Source organism: Triturus cristatus, chromosome 4_1, assembly GCF_964204655.1.
Source record: "Triturus cristatus chromosome 4_1, aTriCri1.1, whole genome shotgun sequence".
NCBI lineage: Eukaryota > Metazoa > Chordata > Amphibia > Caudata > Salamandridae > Triturus > Triturus cristatus.
Window position 1 is genome coordinate 108849036 of NC_140585.1, and position 18458 is coordinate 108867493.

At 44.2% G+C, this 18458-nt stretch overlaps 21 non-coding genes across 21 annotated transcripts; 11 read left to right on the forward strand and 10 right to left on the reverse strand.

The window, feature by feature from the left end:
* Window positions 1–112: 112 nt before the first annotated feature.
* On the reverse strand, window positions 113–184 carry TRNAA-CGC (transfer RNA alanine (anticodon CGC)). Its single transcript has one exon. It is a non-coding gene; the product is annotated as a tRNA-Ala (tRNA).
* Window positions 185–1396: 1212 nt separating this feature from the next.
* On the forward strand, window positions 1397–1469 carry TRNAM-CAU (transfer RNA methionine (anticodon CAU)). The gene has a single exon. It is a non-coding gene; the product is annotated as a tRNA-Met (tRNA).
* Window positions 1470–1668: 199 nt separating this feature from the next.
* TRNAA-CGC (transfer RNA alanine (anticodon CGC)) lies at window positions 1669–1740 on the reverse strand. Its single transcript has one exon. It is a non-coding gene; the product is annotated as a tRNA-Ala (tRNA).
* A 1212-nt stretch (window positions 1741–2952) lies between these two features.
* TRNAM-CAU (transfer RNA methionine (anticodon CAU)) lies at window positions 2953–3025 on the forward strand. Its single transcript has one exon. It is a non-coding gene; the product is annotated as a tRNA-Met (tRNA).
* A 199-nt stretch (window positions 3026–3224) lies between these two features.
* Window positions 3225–3296, reverse strand: TRNAA-CGC (transfer RNA alanine (anticodon CGC)). The gene has a single exon. It is a non-coding gene; the product is annotated as a tRNA-Ala (tRNA).
* A 1212-nt stretch (window positions 3297–4508) lies between these two features.
* On the forward strand, window positions 4509–4581 carry TRNAM-CAU (transfer RNA methionine (anticodon CAU)). The gene has a single exon. It is a non-coding gene; the product is annotated as a tRNA-Met (tRNA).
* Window positions 4582–4780: 199 nt separating this feature from the next.
* Window positions 4781–4852, reverse strand: TRNAA-CGC (transfer RNA alanine (anticodon CGC)). The gene has a single exon. It is a non-coding gene; the product is annotated as a tRNA-Ala (tRNA).
* Window positions 4853–6064: 1212 nt separating this feature from the next.
* Window positions 6065–6137, forward strand: TRNAM-CAU (transfer RNA methionine (anticodon CAU)). Its single transcript has one exon. It is a non-coding gene; the product is annotated as a tRNA-Met (tRNA).
* A 1483-nt stretch (window positions 6138–7620) lies between these two features.
* TRNAM-CAU (transfer RNA methionine (anticodon CAU)) lies at window positions 7621–7693 on the forward strand. Its single transcript has one exon. It is a non-coding gene; the product is annotated as a tRNA-Met (tRNA).
* A 199-nt stretch (window positions 7694–7892) lies between these two features.
* TRNAA-CGC (transfer RNA alanine (anticodon CGC)) lies at window positions 7893–7964 on the reverse strand. Its single transcript has one exon. It is a non-coding gene; the product is annotated as a tRNA-Ala (tRNA).
* Window positions 7965–9176: 1212 nt separating this feature from the next.
* Window positions 9177–9249, forward strand: TRNAM-CAU (transfer RNA methionine (anticodon CAU)). Its single transcript has one exon. It is a non-coding gene; the product is annotated as a tRNA-Met (tRNA).
* A 199-nt stretch (window positions 9250–9448) lies between these two features.
* On the reverse strand, window positions 9449–9520 carry TRNAA-CGC (transfer RNA alanine (anticodon CGC)). The gene has a single exon. It is a non-coding gene; the product is annotated as a tRNA-Ala (tRNA).
* Window positions 9521–10732: 1212 nt separating this feature from the next.
* Window positions 10733–10805, forward strand: TRNAM-CAU (transfer RNA methionine (anticodon CAU)). The gene has a single exon. It is a non-coding gene; the product is annotated as a tRNA-Met (tRNA).
* A 1483-nt stretch (window positions 10806–12288) lies between these two features.
* On the forward strand, window positions 12289–12361 carry TRNAM-CAU (transfer RNA methionine (anticodon CAU)). Its single transcript has one exon. It is a non-coding gene; the product is annotated as a tRNA-Met (tRNA).
* Window positions 12362–12560: 199 nt separating this feature from the next.
* TRNAA-CGC (transfer RNA alanine (anticodon CGC)) lies at window positions 12561–12632 on the reverse strand. Its single transcript has one exon. It is a non-coding gene; the product is annotated as a tRNA-Ala (tRNA).
* Window positions 12633–13844: 1212 nt separating this feature from the next.
* Window positions 13845–13917, forward strand: TRNAM-CAU (transfer RNA methionine (anticodon CAU)). Its single transcript has one exon. It is a non-coding gene; the product is annotated as a tRNA-Met (tRNA).
* A 199-nt stretch (window positions 13918–14116) lies between these two features.
* Window positions 14117–14188, reverse strand: TRNAA-CGC (transfer RNA alanine (anticodon CGC)). The gene has a single exon. It is a non-coding gene; the product is annotated as a tRNA-Ala (tRNA).
* A 1212-nt stretch (window positions 14189–15400) lies between these two features.
* On the forward strand, window positions 15401–15473 carry TRNAM-CAU (transfer RNA methionine (anticodon CAU)). Its single transcript has one exon. It is a non-coding gene; the product is annotated as a tRNA-Met (tRNA).
* Window positions 15474–15672: 199 nt separating this feature from the next.
* On the reverse strand, window positions 15673–15744 carry TRNAA-CGC (transfer RNA alanine (anticodon CGC)). The gene has a single exon. It is a non-coding gene; the product is annotated as a tRNA-Ala (tRNA).
* A 1212-nt stretch (window positions 15745–16956) lies between these two features.
* TRNAM-CAU (transfer RNA methionine (anticodon CAU)) lies at window positions 16957–17029 on the forward strand. The gene has a single exon. It is a non-coding gene; the product is annotated as a tRNA-Met (tRNA).
* Window positions 17030–17228: 199 nt separating this feature from the next.
* TRNAA-CGC (transfer RNA alanine (anticodon CGC)) lies at window positions 17229–17300 on the reverse strand. The gene has a single exon. It is a non-coding gene; the product is annotated as a tRNA-Ala (tRNA).
* Between the last annotated feature and the right edge of the window lie 1158 nt (window positions 17301–18458).

Sequence of the window (18458 nt, forward strand, 5' to 3'; positions counted from 1 at the left end):
TGTCTGACTATTTAAGTGGGGCTCTCACCCCAACTGCATGACAAACTTCTTCTTTCTGCATGATGGCAGGCTAGCCTTCTGGAAAAAAGCCAAGATAAGGAACAGAGGCTCCTGGAGATGCCGGGGATTGAACCCGGGACCTCATACATGCGAAGCATGCGCTCTACCACTGAGCTACATCCCCACTTTTGCACTCGAGCTGTTTGATGGATGCAAGGAGTCCCTGAAACCCAGGGACTGCAAAGTCTCGATCATAATCAATGGAAGGTATTGTTTGAATAAAAGTGAAAGATATGGAAATCGAAGCACAAAATCCTTCGAGCCAGATTTGAACCAGCGACCTAAGGATGTCTGACTTTATGCTACAGTCCTCCGCTCTACCAACTGAGCTATCGAAGGAGTGGCTGAAGTATCTTTCAGCGCTGTAATTATCTCTCGCTCAAGAAAGGTTGTGGGGGTGGGGATCAGGAGCAGATCGATGAAAATCATGAACATTACCTGCAGCTCCCTCTCAAAGTCACCAGTTCTTAGAGCACACTGTAAGGTACGTCTTATCACCCCAAAGGAGGATTTCAGACCAAAGTTCATGTTCTGTCTTGGCTTGGGGATAAGCAGGGGTGCTCCAAATTTCAATTTTACAGAAAGGAAAGGAACTTTGATACAAAGACCTTGGGCAGCATTGGTGGCAAATGGATGGCTGCGCGGAAGCATGAAAGAAATGACAGAAAGTTATGGGAGTCATTACTAAGCACCCAGCATCAAGAACGTGCATTTTGGATGCATTTTCAAAAGGAAAGAGAACGGAAAAATCTGTAGATTGAAGGTGATTGAGATAAACAAAATATTCCGTTTTTCTAAAAGCTACTGTAAAGAGTCTTTGGTTTAGAAGAAGAACCCTTACCAATGATCAAGAGAGATGCGACAGATTTCTATCATCAAAGCATTATGGTTGTCAAGATGAATCATCACTTTGATGTCTTCAACAAGTAGGATTCTTTTGATCTATAATCATCAAAAATGAGATAGCCCCATTTCATGGGATTTTTCAAGGCAAACGTCTGACAGATTAAGCAGGGTCCTCATCCCTGTTGGAGGACAAATCTCTTCCTTCATCATGATGCCAGCCTAGCTTTCTGCCCAAAATCCAAGGTAAGCATGGCAAAAGTCTGGAGATGCCGGGGATTGAACCCGGGGCCTGATACATGCAAAGCATGCGCTCTACCACTGAGCTACATCCCCACTTCTGCAAAATTTGACTGTATGATTGGAAACCCTGCATTGAACCGACGGCCACATCACCCCATTTGACTCTGCAGTATACAATGTCAGTCAGGAAAAAACTTCAGCCTTGTACCTGGATGATCTTCATGGTCTTATGTACAGATGCCTATATACAGCCTTCTTAGCGCAGTAGGCAGCGCGTCAGTCTCATAATCTGAAGGTCCTGAGTTCGATCCTCAGAGAGGGCATTTATTTCCTTCTTTTGGAATGCAAAATTCTCCGATTTTCTTGAAATGCGCAAACTATGCCTAGTTCAAAGATTTTTCCAAAGCAAATGTCTGACTATTTAAGTGGGGCTCTCACCCCAACTGCATGACAAACTTCTTCTTTCTGCATGATGGCAGGCTAGCCTTCTGGAAAAAAGCCAAGATAAGGAACAGAGGCTCCTGGAGATGCCGGGGATTGAACCCGGGACCTCATACATGCGAAGCATGCGCTCTACCACTGAGCTACATCCCCACTTTTGCACTCGAGCTGTTTGATGGATGCAAGGAGTCCCTGAAACCCAGGGACTGCAAAGTCTCGATCATAATCAATGGAAGGTATTGTTTGAATAAAAGTGAAAGATATGGAAATCGAAGCACAAAATCCTTCGAGCCAGATTTGAACCAGCGACCTAAGGATGTCTGACTTTATGCTACAGTCCTCCGCTCTACCAACTGAGCTATCGAAGGAGTGGCTGAAGTATCTTTCAGCGCTGTAATTATCTCTCGCTCAAGAAAGGTTGTGGGGGTGGGGATCAGGAGCAGATCGATGAAAATCATTAACATTACCTGCAGCTCCCTCTCAAAGTCACCAGTTCTTAGAGCACACTGTAAGGTACGTCTTATCACCCCAAAGGAGGATTTCAGACCAAAGTTCATGTTCTGTCTTGGCTTGGGGATAAGCAGGGGTGCTCCAAATTTCAATTTTACAGAAAGGAAAGGAACTTTGATACAAAGACCTTGGGCAGCATTGGTGGCAAATGGATGGCTGCGCGGAACCATGAAAGAAATGACAGAAAGTTATGGGAGTCATTACTAAGCACCCAGCATCAAGAACGTGCATTTTGGATGCATTTTCAAAAGGAAAGAGAACGGAAAAATCTGTAGATTGAAGGTGATTGAGATAAACAAAATATTCCGTTTTTCTAAAAGCTACTGTAAAGAGTCTTTGGTTTAGAAGAAGAACCCTTACCAATGATCAAGAGAGATGCGACAGATTTCTATCATCAAAGCATTATGGTTGTCAAGATGAATCATCACTTTGATGTCTTCAACAAGTAGGATTCTTTTGATCTATAATCATCAAAAATGAGATAGCCCCATTTCATGGGATTTTTCAAGGCAAACGTCTGACAGATTAAGCGGGGTCCTCATCCCGGTTGGAGGACATATCTCTTCCTTCATCATGATGCCAGCCTAGCTTTCTGCCCAAAATCCAAGGTAAGCATGGCAAAAGTCTGGAGATGCCGGGGATTGAACCCGGGGCCTCATACATGCAAAGCATGCGCTCTACCACTGAGCTACATCCCCACTTCTGCAAGATTTGACTGTATGATTGGAAACCCTGCATTGAACCGACGGCCACATCACCCCATTTGACTCTGCAGTATACAATGTCAGTCAGGAAAAAACTTCAGCCTTGTACCTGGATGATCTTCATGGTCTTATGTACAGATGCCTATATACAGCCTTCTTAGCGCAGTAGGCAGCGCGTCAGTCTCATAATCTGAAGGTCCTGAGTTCGATCCTCAGAGAGGGCATTTATTTCCTTCTTTTGGAATGCAAAATTCTCCGATTTTCTTGAAATGCGCAAACTATGCCTAGTTCAAAGATTTTTCCAAAGCAAATGTCTGACTATTTAAGTGGGGCTCTCACCCCAACTGCATGACAAACTTCTTCTTTCTGCATGATGGCAGGCTAGCCTTCTGGAAAAAAGCCAAGATAAGGAACAGAGGCTCCTGGAGATGCCGGGGATTGAACCCGGGACCTCATACATGCGAAGCATGCGCTCTACCACTGAGCTACATCCCCACTTTTGCACTCGAGCTGTTTGATGGATGCAAGGAGTCCCTGAAACCCAGGGACTGCAAAGTCTCGATCATAATCAATGGAAGGTATTGTTTGAATAAAAGTGAAAGATATGGAAATCGAAGCACAAAATCCTTCGAGCCAGATTTGAACCAGCGACCTAAGGATGTCTGACTTTATGCTACAGTCCTCCGCTCTACCAACTGAGCTATCGAAGGAGTGGCTGAAGTATCTTTCAGCGCTGTAATTATCTCTCGCTCAAGAAAGGTTGTGGGGGTGGGGATCAGGAGCAGATCGATGAAAATCATGAACATTACCTGCAGCTCCCTCTCAAAGTCACCAGTTCTTAGAGCACACTGTAAGGTACGTCTTATCACCCCAAAGGAGGATTTCAGACCAAAGTTCATGTTCTGTCTTGGCTTGGGGATAAGCAGGGGTGCTCCAAATTTCAATTTTACAGAAAGGAAAGGAACTTTGATACAAAGACCTTGGGCAGCATTGGTGGCAAATGGATGGCTGCGCGGAACCATGAAAGAAATGACAGAAAGTTATGGGAGTCATTACTAAGCACCCAGCATCAAGAACGTGCATTTTGGATGCATTTTCAAAAGGAAAGAGAACGGAAAAATCTGTAGATTGAAGGTGATTGAGATAAACAAAATATTCCGTTTTTCTAAAAGCTACTGTAAAGAGTCTTTGGTTTAGAAGAAGAACCCTTACCAATGATCAAGAGAGATGCGACAGATTTCTATCATCAAAGCATTATGGTTGTCAAGATGAATCATCACTTTGATGTCTTCAACAAGTAGGATTCTTTTGATCTATAATCATCAAAAATGAGATAGCCCCATTTCATGGGATTTTTCAAGGCAAACGTCTGACAGATTAAGCAGGGTCCTCATCCCTGTTGGAGGACAAATCTCTTCCTTCATCATGATGCCAGCCTAGCTTTCTGCCCAAAATCCAAGGTAAGCATGGCAAAAGTCTGGAGATGCCGGGGATTGAACCCGGGGCCTGATACATGCAAAGCATGCGCTCTACCACTGAGCTACATCCCCACTTCTGCAAAATTTGACTGTATGATTGGAAACCCTGCATTGAACCGACGGCCACATCACCCCATTTGACTCTGCAGTATACAATGTCAGTCAGGAAAAAACTTCAGCCTTGTACCTGGATGATCTTCATGGTCTTATGTACAGATGCCTATATACAGCCTTCTTAGCGCAGTAGGCAGCGCGTCAGTCTCATAATCTGAAGGTCCTGAGTTCGATCCTCAGAGAGGGCATTTATTTCCTTCTTTTGGAATGCAAAATTCTCCGATTTTCTTGAAATGCGCAAACTATGCCTAGTTCAAAGATTTTTCCAAAGCAAATGTCTGACTATTTAAGTGGGGCTCTCACCCCAACTGCATGACAAACTTCTTCTTTCTGCATGATGGCAGGCTAGCCTTCTGGAAAAAAGCCAAGATAAGGAACAGAGGCTCCTGGAGATGCCGGGGATTGAACCCGGGACCTCATACATGCGAAGCATGCGCTCTACCACTGAGCTACATCCCCACTTTTGCACTCGAGCTGTTTGATGGATGCAAGGAGTCCCTGAAACCCAGGGACTGCAAAGTCTCGATCATAATCAATGGAAGGTATTGTTTGAATAAAAGTGAAAGATATGGAAATCGAAGCACAAAATCCTTCGAGCCAGATTTGAACCAGCGACCTAAGGATGTCTGACTTTATGCTACAGTCCTCCGCTCTACCAACTGAGCTATCGAAGGAGTGGCTGAAGTATCTTTCAGCGCTGTAATTATCTCTCGCTCAAGAAAGGTTGTGGGGGTGGGGATCAGGAGCAGATCGATGAAAATCATGAACATTACCTGCAGCTCCCTCTCAAAGTCACCAGTTCTTAGAGCACACTGTAAGGTACGTCTTATCACCCCAAAGGAGGATTTCAGACCAAAGTTCATGTTCTGTCTTGGCTTGGGGATAAGCAGGGGTGCTCCAAATTTCAATTTTACAGAAAGGAAAGGAACTTTGATACAAAGACCTTGGGCAGCATTGGTGGCAAATGGATGGCTGCGCGGAACCATGAAAGAAATGACAGAAAGTTATGGGAGTCATTACTAAGCACCCAGCATCAAGAACGTGCATTTTGGATGCATTTTCAAAAGGAAAGAGAACGGAAAAATCTGTAGATTGAAGGTGATTGAGATAAACAAAATATTCCATTTTTCTAAAAGCTACTGTAAAGAGTCTTTGGTTTAGAAGAAGAACCCTTACCAATGATCAAGAGAGATGCGACAGATTTCTATCATCAAAGCATTATGGTTGTCAAGATGAATCATCACTTTGATGTCTTCAACAAGTAGGATTCTTTTGATCTATAATCATCAAAAATGAGATAGCCCCATTTCATGGGATTTTTCAAGGCAAACGTCTGACAGATTAAGCGGGGTCCTCTTCCCGGTTGGAGGACATATCTCTTCCTTCATCATGATGCCAGCCTAGCTTTCTGCCCAAAATCCAAGGTAAGCATGGCAAAAGTCTGGAGATGCCGGGGATTGAACCCGGGGCCTCATACATGCAAAGCATGCGCTCTACCACTGAGCTACATCCCCACTTCTGCAAGATTTGACTGTATGATTGGAAACCCTGCATTGAACCGACGGCCACATCACCCCATTCGACTCTGCAGTATACAATGTCAGTCAGGAAAATCCTTCAGCCTTGTACCTGGATGATCTTCATGGTCTTATGTACAGATGCCTATATACAGCCTTCTTAGCGCAGTAGGCAGCGCGTCAGTCTCATAATCTGAAGGTCCTGAGTTCGATCCTCAGAGAGGGCATTTATTTCCTTCTTTTGGAATGCAAAATTCTCCGATTTTCTTGAAATGCGCAAACTATGCCTAGTTCAAAGATTTTTCCAAAGCAAATGTCTGACTATTTAAGTGGGGCTCTCACCCCAACTGCATGACAAACTTCTTCTTTCTGCATGATGGCAGGCTAGCCTTCTGGAAAAAAGCCAAGATAAGGAACAGAGGCTCCTGGAGATGCCGGGGATTGAACCCGGGACCTCATACATGCAAAACATGCGCTCTACCACTGAGCTACATCCCCACTTTTGCACTCGAGCTGTTTGATGGATGCAAGGAATCCCTGAAACCCAGGGACTGCAAAGTCTCGATCATAATCAATGGAAGGTATTGTTTGAATAAAAGTGAAAGATATGGAAATCGAAGCACAAAATCCTTCGAGCCTGATTTGAACCAGCGACCTAAGGATGTCTGACTTTATGCTACAGTCCTCCGCTCTCCCAACTGAGCTATCGAAGGAGTGGCTGAAGTATCTTTCAGCGCTGTAATTATCTCTCGCTCAAGAAAGGTTGTGGGGGTGGGGATCAGGAGCAGATCGATGAAAATCATTAACATTACCTGCAGCTCCCTCTCAAAGTCACCAGTTCTTAGAGCACACTGTAAGGTACGTCTTATCACCCCAAAGGAGGATTTCAGACCAAAGTTCATGTTCTGTCTTGGCTTGGGGATAAGCAGGGGTGCTCCAAATTTCAATTTTACAGAAAGGAAAGGAACTTTGATACAAAGACCTTGGGCAGCATTGGTGGCAAATGGATGGCTGCGCGGAACCATGAAAGAAATGACAGAAAGTTATGGGAGTCATTACTAAGCACCCAGCATCAAGAACGTGCATTTTGGATGCATTTTCAAAAGGAAAGAGAACGGAAAAATCTGTAGATTGAAGGTGATTGAGATAAACAAAATATTCAGTTTTTCTAAAAGCTACTGTAAAGAGTCTTTGGTTTAGAAGAAGAACCCTTACCAATGATCAAGAGAGATGCGACAGATTTCTATCATCAAAGCATTATGGTTGTCAAGATGAATCATCACTTTGATGTCTTCAACAAGTAGGATTCTTTTGATCTATAATCATCAAAAATGAGATAGCCCCATTTCATGGGATTTTTCAAGGCAAACGTCTGACAGATTAAGCGGGGTCCTCATCCCGGTTGGAGGACATATCTCTTCCTTCATCATGATGCCAGCCTAGCTTTCTGCCCAAAATCCAAGGTAAGCATGGCAAAAGTCTGGAGATGCCGGGGATTGAACCCGGGGCCTCATACATGCAAAGCATGCGCTCTACCACTGAGCTACATCCCCACTTCTGCAAGATTTGACTGTATGATTGGAAACCCTGCATTGAACCGACGGCCACATCACCCCATTTGACTCTGCAGTATACAATGTCAGTCAGGAAAAAACTTCAGCCTTGTACCTGGATGATCTTCATGGTCTTATGTACAGATGCCTATATACAGCCTTCTTAGCGCAGTAGGCAGCGCGTCAGTCTCATAATCTGAAGGTCCTGAGTTCGATCCTCAGAGAGGGCATTTATTTCCTTCTTTTGGAATGCAAAATTCTCCGATTTTCTTGAAATGCGCAAACTATGCCTAGTTCAAAGATTTTTCCAAAGCAAATGTCTGACTATTTAAGTGGGGCTCTCACCCCAACTGCATGACAAACTTCTTCTTTCTGCATGATGGCAGGCTAGCCTTCTGGAAAAAAGCCAAGATAAGGAACAGAGGCTCCTGGAGATGCCGGGGATTGAACCCGGGACCTCATACATGCGAAGCATGCGCTCTACCACTGAGCTACATCCCCACTTTTGCACTCGAGCTGTTTGATGGATGCAAGGAGTCCCTGAAACCCAGGGACTGCAAAGTCTCGATCATAATCAATGGAAGGTATTGTTTGAATAAAAGTGAAAGATATGGAAATCGAAGCACAAAATCCTTCGAGCCAGATTTGAACCAGCGACCTAAGGATGTCTGACTTTATGCTACAGTCCTCCGCTCTACCAACTGAGCTATCGAAGGAGTGGCTGAAGTATCTTTCAGCGCTGTAATTATCTCTCGCTCAAGAAAGGTTGTGGGGGTGGGGATCAGGAGCAGATCGATGAAAATCATGAACATTACCTGCAGCTCCCTCTCAAAGTCACCAGTTCTTAGAGCACACTGTAAGGTACGTCTTATCACCCCAAAGGAGGATTTCAGACCAAAGTTCATGTTCTGTCTTGGCTTGGGGATAAGCAGGGGTGCTCCAAATTTCAATTTTACAGAAAGGAAAGGAACTTTGATACAAAGACCTTGGGCAGCATTGGTGGCAAATGGATGGCTGCGCGGAACCATGAAAGAAATGACAGAAAGTTATGGGAGTCATTACTAAGCACCCAGCATCAAGAACGTGCATTTTGGATGCATTTTCAAAAGGAAAGAGAACGGAAAAATCTGTAGATTGAAGGTGATTGAGATAAACAAAATATTCCGTTTTTCTAAAAGCTACTGTAAAGAGTCTTTGGTTTAGAAGAAGAACCCTTACCAATGATCAAGAGAGATGCGACAGATTTCTATCATCAAAGCATTATGGTTGTCAAGATGAATCATCACTTTGATGTCTTCAACAAGTAGGATTCTTTTGATCTATAATCATCAAAAATGAGATAGCCCCATTTCATGGGATTTTTCAAGGCAAACGTCTGACAGATTAAGCGGGGTCCTCATCCCGGTTGGAGGACATATCTCTTCCTTCATCATGATGCCAGCCTAGCTTTCGGCCCAAAATCCAAGGTAAGCATGGCAAAAGTCTGGAGATGCCGGGGATTGAACCCGGGGCCTCATACATGCAAAGTATGCGCTCTACCACTGAGCTACATCCCCACTTCTGCAAGGTTTGACTGTATGATTGGAAACCCTGCATTGAACCGACGGCCACATCACCCCATTCGACTCTGCAGTATACAATGTCAGTCAGGAAAATCCTTCAGCCTTGTACCTGGATGATCTTCATGGTCTTATGTACAGATGCCTATATACAGCCTTCTTAGCGCAGTAGGCAGCGCGTCAGTCTCATAATCTGAAGGTCCTGAGTTCGATCCTCAGAGAGGGCATTTATTTCCTTCTTTTGGAATGCAAAATTCTCCGATTTTCTTGAAATGCGCAAACTATGCCTAGTTCAAAGATTTTTCCAAAGCAAATGTCTGACTATTTAAGTGGGGCTCTCACCCCAACTGCATGACAAACTTCTTCTTTCTGCATGATGGCAGGCTAGCCTTCTGGAAAAAAGCCAAGATAAGGAACAGAGGCTCCTGGAGATGCCGGGGATTGAACCCGGGACCTCATACATGCGAAGCATGCGCTCTACCACTGAGCTACATCCCCACTTTTGCACTCGAGCTGTTTGATGGATGCAAGGAGTCCCTGAAACCCAGGGACTGCAAAGTCTCGATCATAATCAATGGAAGGTATTGTTTGAATAAAAGTGAAAGATATGGAAATCGAAGCACAAAATCCTTCGAGCCAGATTTGAACCAGCGACCTAAGGATGTCTGACTTTATGCTACAGTCCTCCGCTCTACCAACTGAGCTATCGAAGGAGTGGCTGAAGTATCTTTCAGCGCTGTAATTATCTCTCGCTCAAGAAAGGTTGTGGGGGTGGGGATCAGGAGCAGATCGATGAAAATCATGAACATTACCTGCAGCTCCCTCTCAAAGTCACCAGTTCTTAGAGCACACTGTAAGGTACGTCTTATCACCCCAAAGGAGGATTTCAGACCAAAGTTCATGTTCTGTCTTGGCTTGGGGATAAGCAGGGGTGCTCCAAATTTCAATTTTACAGAAAGGAAAGGAACTTTGATACAAAGACCTTGGGCAGCATTGGTGGCAAATGGATGGCTGCGCGGAACCATGAAAGAAATGACAGAAAGTTATGGGAGTCATTACTAAGCACCCAGCATCAAGAACGTGCATTTTGGATGCATTTTCAAAAGGAAAGAGAACGGAAAAATCTGTAGATTGAAGGTGATTGAGATAAACAAAATATTCAGTTTTTCTAAAAGCTACTGTAAAGAGTCTTTGGTTTAGAAGAAGAACCCTTACCAATGATCAAGAGAGATGCGACAGATTTCTATCATCAAAGCATTATGGTTGTCAAGATGAATCATCACTTTGATGTCTTCAACAAGTAGGATTCTTTTGATCTATAATCATCAAAAATGAGATAGCCCCATTTCATGGGATTTTTCAAGGCAAACGTCTGACAGATTAAGCAGGGTCCTCATCCCTGTTGGAGGACAAATCTCTTCCTTCATCATGATGCCAGCCTAGCTTTCTGCCCAAAATCCAAGGTAAGCATGGCAAAAGTCTGGAGATGCCGGGGATTGAACCCGGGGCCTGATACATGCAAAGCATGCGCTCTACCACTGAGCTACATCCCCACTTCTGCAAAATTTGACTGTATGATTGGAAACCCTGCATTGAACCGACGGCCACATCACCCCATTTGACTCTGCAGTATACAATGTCAGTCAGGAAAAAACTTCAGCCTTGTACCTGGATGATCTTCATGGTCTTATGTACAGATGCCTATATACAGCCTTCTTAGCGCAGTAGGCAGCGCGTCAGTCTCATAATCTGAAGGTCCTGAGTTCGATCCTCAGAGAGGGCATTTATTTCCTTCTTTTGGAATGCAAAATTCTCCGATTTTCTTGAAATGCGCAAACTATGCCTAGTTCAAAGATTTTTCCAAAGCAAATGTCTGACTATTTAAGTGGGGCTCTCACCCCAACTGCATGACAAACTTCTTCTTTCTGCATGATGGCAGGCTAGCCTTCTGGAAAAAAGCCAAGATAAGGAACAGAGGCTCCTGGAGATGCCGGGGATTGAACCCGGGACCTCAAACATGCGAAGCATGCGCACTACCACTGAGCTACATCCCCACTTTTGCACTCGAGCTGTTTGATGGATGCAAGGAGTCCCTGAAACCCAGGGACTGCAAAGTCTCGATCATAATCAATGGAAGGTATTGTTTGAATAAAAGTGAAAGATATGGAAATCGAAGCACAAAATCCTTCGAGCCAGATTTGAACCAGCGACCTAAGGATGTCTGACTTTATGCTACAGTCCTCCGCTCTACCAACTGAGCTATCGAAGGAGTGGCTGAAGTATCTTTCAGCGCTGTAATTATCTCTCGCTCAAGAAAGGTTGTGGGGGTGGGGATCAGGAGCAGATCGATGAAAATCATGAACATTACCTGCAGCTCCCTCTCAAAGTCACCAGTTCTTAGAGCACACTGTAAGGTACGTCTTATCACCCCAAAGGAGGATTTCAGACCAAAGTTCATGTTCTGTCTTGGCTTGGGGATAAGCAGGGGTGCTCCAAATTTCAATTTTACAGAAAGGAAAGGAACTTTGATACAAAGACCTTGGGCAGCATTGGTGGCAAATGGATGGCTGCGCGGAACCATGAAAGAAATGACAGAAAGTTATGGGAGTCATTACTAAGCACCCAGCATCAAGAACGTGCATTTTGGATGCATTTTCAAAAGGAAAGAGAACGGAAAAATCTGTAGATTGAAGGTGATTGAGATAAACAAAATATTCCGTTTTTCTAAAAGCTACTGTAAAGAGTCTTTGGTTTAGAAGAAGAACCCTTACCAATGATCAAGAGAGATGCGACAGATTTCTATCATCAAAGCATTATGGTTGTCAAGATGAATCATCACTTTGATGTCTTCAACAAGTAGGATTCTTTTGATCTATAATCATCAAAAATGAGATAGCCCCATTTCATGGGATTTTTCAAGGCAAACGTCTGACAGATTAAGCGGGGTCCTCATCCCGGTTGGAGGACATATCTCTTCCTTCATCATGATGCCAGCCTAGCTTTCGGCCCAAAATCCAAGGTAAGCATGGCAAAAGTCTGGAGATGCCGGGGATTGAACCCGGGGCCTCATACATGCAAAGCATGCGCTCTACCACTGAGCTACATCCCCACTTCTGCAAGGTTTGACTGTATGATTGGAAACCCTGCATTGAACCGACGGCCACATCACCCCATTCGACTCTGCAGTATACAATGTCAGTCAGGAAAATCCTTCAGCCTTGTACCTGGATGATCTTCATGGTCTTATGTACAGATGCCTATATACAGCCTTCTTAGCGCAGTAGGCAGCGCGTCAGTCTCATAATCTGAAGGTCCTGAGTTCGATCCTCAGAGAGGGCATTTATTTCCTTCTTTTGGAATGCAAAATTCTCCGATTTTCTTGAAATGCGCAAACTATGCCTAGTTCAAAGATTTTTCCAAAGCAAATGTCTGACTATTTAAGTGGGGCTCTCACCCCAACTGCATGACAAACTTCTTCTTTCTGCATGATGGCAGGCTAGCCTTCTGGAAAAAAGCCAAGATAAGGAACAGAGGCTCCTGGAGATGCCGGGGATTGAACCCGGGACCTCATACATGCGAAGCATGCGCTCTACCACTGAGCTACATCCCCACTTTTGCACTCGAGCTGTTTGATGGATGCAAGGAGTCCCTGAAACCCAGGGACTGCAAAGTCTCGATCATAATCAATGGAAGGTATTGTTTGAATAAAAGTGAAAGATATGGAAATCGAAGCACAAAATCCTTCGAGCCAGATTTGAACCAGCGACCTAAGGATGTCTGACTTTATGCTACAGTCCTCCGCTCTACCAACTGAGCTATCGAAGGAGTGGCTGAAGTATCTTTCAGCGCTGTAATTATCTCTCGCTCAAGAAAGGTTGTGGGGGTGGGGATCAGGAGCAGATCGATGAAAATCATGAACATTACCTGCAGCTCCCTCTCAAAGTCACCAGTTCTTAGAGCACACTGTAAGGTACGTCTTATCACCCCAAAGGAGGATTTCAGACCAAAGTTCATGTTCTGTCTTGGCTTGGGGATAAGCAGGGGTGCTCCAAATTTCAATTTTACAGAAAGGAAAGGAACTTTGATACAAAGACCTTGGGCAGCATTGGTGGCAAATGGATGGCTGCGCGGAACCATGAAAGAAATGACAGAAAGTTATGGGAGTCATTACTAAGCACCCAGCATCAAGAACGTGCATTTTGGATGCATTTTCAAAAGGAAAGAGAACGGAAAAATCTGTAGATTGAAGGTGATTGAGATAAACAAAATATTCCGTTTTTCTAAAAGCTACTGTAAAGAGTCTTTGGTTTAGAAGAAGAACCCTTACCAATGATCAAGAGAGATGCGACAGATTTCTATCATCAAAGCATTATGGTTGTCAAGATGAATCATCACTTTGATGTCTTCAACAAGTAGGATTCTTTTGATCTATAATCATCAAAAATGAGATAGCCCCATTTCATGGGATTTTTCAAGGCAAACGTCTGACAGATTAAGCAGGGTCCTCATCCCTGTTGGAGGACAAATCTCTTCCTTCATCATGATGCCAGCCTAGCTTTCTGCCCAAAATCCAAGGTAAGCATGGCAAAAGTCTGGAGATGCCGGGGATTGAACCCGGGGCCTGATACATGCAAAGCATGCGCTCTACCACTGAGCTACATCCCCACTTCTGCAAAATTTGACTGTATGATTGGAAACCCTGCATTGAACCGACGGCCACATCACCCCATTTGACTCTGCAGTATACAATGTCAGTCAGGAAAAAACTTCAGCCTTGTACCTGGATGATCTTCATGGTCTTATGTACAGATGCCTATATACAGCCTTCTTAGCGCAGTAGGCAGCGCGTCAGTCTCATAATCTGAAGGTCCTGAGTTCGATCCTCAGAGAGGGCATTTATTTCCTTCTTTTGGAATGCAAAATTCTCCGATTTTCTTGAAATGCGCAAACTATGCCTAGTTCAAAGATTTTTCCAAAGCAAATGTCTGACTATTTAAGTGGGGCTCTCACCCCAACTGCATGACAAACTTCTTCTTTCTGCATGATGGCAGGCTAGCCTTCTGGAAAAAAGCCAAGATAAGGAACAGAGGCTCCTGGAGATGCCGGGGATTGAACCCGGGACCTCATACATGCGAAGCATGCGCTCTACCACTGAGCTACATCCCCACTTTTGCACTCGAGCTGTTTGATGGATGCAAGGAGTCCCTGAAACCCAGGGACTGCAAAGTCTCGATCATAATCAATGGAAGGTATTGTTTGAATAAAAGTGAAAGATATGGAAATCGAAGCACAAAATCCTTCGAGCCAGATTTGAACCAGCGACCTAAGGATGTCTGACTTTATGCTACAGTCCTCCGCTCTACCAACTGAGCTATCGAAGGAGTGGCTGAAGTATCTTTCAGCGCTGTAATTATCTCTCGCTCAAGAAAGGTTGTGGGGGTGGGGATCAGGAGCAGATCGATGAAAATCATGAACATTACCTGCAGCTCCCTCTCAAAGTCACCAGTTCTTAGAGCACACTGTAAGGTACGTCTTATCACCCCAAAGGAGGATTTCAGACCAAAGTTCATGTTCTGTCTTGGCTTGGGGATAAGCAGGGGTGCTCCAAATTTCAATTTTACAGAAAGGAAAGGAACTTTGATACAAAGACCTTGGGCAGCATTGGTGGCAAATGGATGGCTGCGCGGAACCATGAAAGAAATGACAGAAAGTTATGGGAGTCATTACTAAGCACCCAGCATCAAGAACGTGCATTTTGGATGCATTTTCAAAAGGAAAGAGAACGGAAAAATCTGTAGATTGAAGGTGATTGAGATAAACAAAATATTCCATTTTTCTAAAAGCTACTGTAAAGAGTCTTTGGTTTAGAAGAAGAACCCTTACCAATGATCAAGAGAGATGCGACAGATTTCTATCATCAAAGCATTATGGTTGTCAAGATGAATCATCACTTTGATGTCTTCAACAAGTAGGATTCTTTTGATCTATAATCATCAAAAATGAGATAGCCCCATTTCATGGGATTTTTCAAGGCAAACGTCTGACAGATTAAGCGGGGTCCTCTTCCCGGTTGGAGGACATATCTCTTCCTTCATCATGATGCCAGCCTAGCTTTCTGCCCAAAATCCAAGGTAAGCATGGCAAAAGTCTGGAGATGCCGGGGATTGAACCCGGGGCCTCATACATGCAAAGCATGCGCTCTACCACTGAGCTACATCCCCACTTCTGCAAGATTTGACTGTATGATTGGAAACCCTGCATTGAACCGACGGCCACATCACCCCATTCGACTCTGCAGTATACAATGTCAGTCAGGAAAATCCTTCAGCCTTGTACCTGGATGATCTTCATGGTCTTATGTACAGATGCCTATATACAGCCTTCTTAGCGCAGTAGGCAGCGCGTCAGTCTCATAATCTGAAGGTCCTGAGTTCGATCCTCAGAGAGGGCATTTATTTCCTTCTTTTGGAATGCAAAATTCTCCGATTTTCTTGAAATGCGCAAACTATGCCTAGTTCAAAGATTTTTCCAAAGCAAATGTCTGACTATTTAAGTGGGGCTCTCACCCCAACTGCATGACAAACTTCTTCTTTCTGCATGATGGCAGGCTAGCCTTCTGGAAAAAAGCCAAGATAAGGAACAGAGGCTCCTGGAGATGCCGGGGATTGAACCCGGGACCTCATACATGCGAAGCATGCGCTCTACCACTGAGCTACATCCCCACTTTTGCACTCGAGCTGTTTGATGGATGCAAGGAGTCCCTGAAACCCAGGGACTGCAAAGTCTCGATCATAATCAATGGAAGGTATTGTTTGAATAAAAGTGAAAGATATGGAAATCGAAGCACAAAATCCTTCGAGCCAGATTTGAATCAGCGACCTAAGGATGTCTGACTTTATGCTACAGTCCTCCGCTCTACCAACTGAGCTATCGAAGGAGTGGCTGAAGTATCTTTCAGCGCTGTAATTATCTCTCGCTCAAGAAAGGTTGTGGGGGTGGGGATCAGGAGCAGATCGATGAAAATCATGAACATTACCTGCAGCTCCCTCTCAAAGTCACCAGTTCTTAGAGCACACTGTAAGGTACGTCTTATCACCCCAAAGGAGGATTTCAGACCAAAGTTCATGTTCTGTCTTGGCTTGGGGATAAGCAGGGGTGCTCCAAATTTCAATTTTACAGAAAGGAAAGGAACTTTGATACAAAGACCTTGGGCAGCATTGGTGGCAAATGGATGGCTGCGCGGAACCATGAAAGAAATGACAGAAAGTTATGGGAGTCATTACTAAGCACCCAGCATCAAGAACGTGCATTTTGGATGCATTTTCAAAAGGAAAGAGAACGGAAAAATCTGTAGATTGAAGGTGATTGAGATAAACAAAATATTCCGTTTTTCTAAAAGCTACTGTAAAGAGTCTTTGGTTTAGAAGAAGAACCCTTACCAATGATCAAGAGAGATGCGACAGATTTCTATCATCAAAGCATTATGGTTGTCAAGATGAATCATCACTTTGATGTCTTCAACAAGTAGGATTCTTTTGATCTATAATCATCAAAAATGAGATAGCCCCATTTCATGGGATTTTTCAAGGCAAACGTCTGACAGATTAAGCAGGGTCCTCATCCCTGTTGGAGGACAAATCTCTTCCTTCATCATGATGCCAGCCTAGCTTTCTGCCCAAAATCCAAGGTAAGCATGGCAAAAGTCTGGAGATGCCGGGGATTGAACCCGGGGCCTGATACATGCAAAGCATGCGCTCTACCACTGAGCTACATCCCCACTTCTGCAAAATTTGACTGTATGATTGGAAACCCTGCATTGAACCGACGGCCACATCACCCCATTTGACTCTGCAGTATACAATGTCAGTCAGGAAAAAACTTCAGCCTTGTACCTGGATGATCTTCATGGTCTTATGTACAGATGCCTATATACAGCCTTCTTAGCGCAGTAGGCAGCGCGTCAGTCTCATAATCTGAAGGTCCTGAGTTCGATCCTCAGAGAGGGCATTTATTTCCTTCTTTTGGAATGCAAAATTCTCCGATTTTCTTGAAATGCGCAAACTATGCCTAGTTCAAAGATTTTTCCAAAGCAAATGTCTGACTATTTAAGTGGGGCTCTCACCCCAACTGCATGACAAACTTCTTCTTTCTGCATGATGGCAGGCTAGCCTTCTGGAAAAAAGCCAAGATAAGGAACAGAGGCTCCTGGAGATGCCGGGGATTGAACCCGGGACCTCATACATGCGAAGCATGCGCTCTACCACTGAGCTACATCCCCACTTTTGCACTCGAGCTGTTTGATGGATGCAAGGAGTCCCTGAAACCCAGGGACTGCAAAGTCTCGATCATAATCAATGGAAGGTATTGTTTGAATAAAAGTGAAAGATATGGAAATCGAAGCACAAAATCCTTCGAGCCAGATTTGAACCAGCGACCTAAGGATGTCTGACTTTATGCTACAGTCCTCCGCTCTACCAACTGAGCTATCGAAGGAGTGGCTGAAGTATCTTTCAGCGCTGTAATTATCTCTCGCTCAAGAAAGGTTGTGGGGGTGGGGATCAGGAGCAGATCGATGAAAATCATGAACATTACCTGCAGCTCCCTCTCAAAGTCACCAGTTCTTAGAGCACACTGTAAGGTACGTCTTATCACCCCAAAGGAGGATTTCAGACCAAAGTTCATGTTCTGTCTTGGCTTGGGGATAAGCAGGGGTGCTCCAAATTTCAATTTTACAGAAAGGAAAGGAACTTTGATACAAAGACCTTGGGCAGCATTGGTGGCAAATGGATGGCTGCGCGGAACCATGAAAGAAATGACAGAAAGTTATGGGAGTCATTACTAAGCACCCAGCATCAAGAACGTGCATTTTGGATGCATTTTCAAAAGGAAAGAGAACGGAAAAATCTGTAGATTGAAGGTGATTGAGATAAACAAAATATTCCATTTTTCTAAAAGCTACTGTAAAGAGTCTTTGGTTTAGAAGAAGAACCCTTACCAATGATCAAGAGAGATGCGACAGATTTCTATCATCAAAGCATTATGGTTGTCAAGATGAATCATCACTTTGATGTCTTCAACAAGTAGGATTCTTTTGATCTATAATCATCAAAAATGAGATAGCCCCATTTCATGGGATTTTTCAAGGCAAACGTCTGACAGATTAAGCGGGGTCCTCTTCCCGGTTGGAGGACATATCTCTTCCTTCATCATGATGCCAGCCTAGCTTTCTGCCCAAAATCCAAGGTAAGCATGGCAAAAGTCTGGAGATGCCGGGGATTGAACCCGGGGCCTCATACATGCAAAGCATGCGCTCTACCACTGAGCTACATCCCCACTTCTGCAAGATTTGACTGTATGATTGGAAACCCTGCATTGAACCGACGGCCACATCACCCCATTCGACTCTGCAGTATACAATGTCAGTCAGGAAAATCCT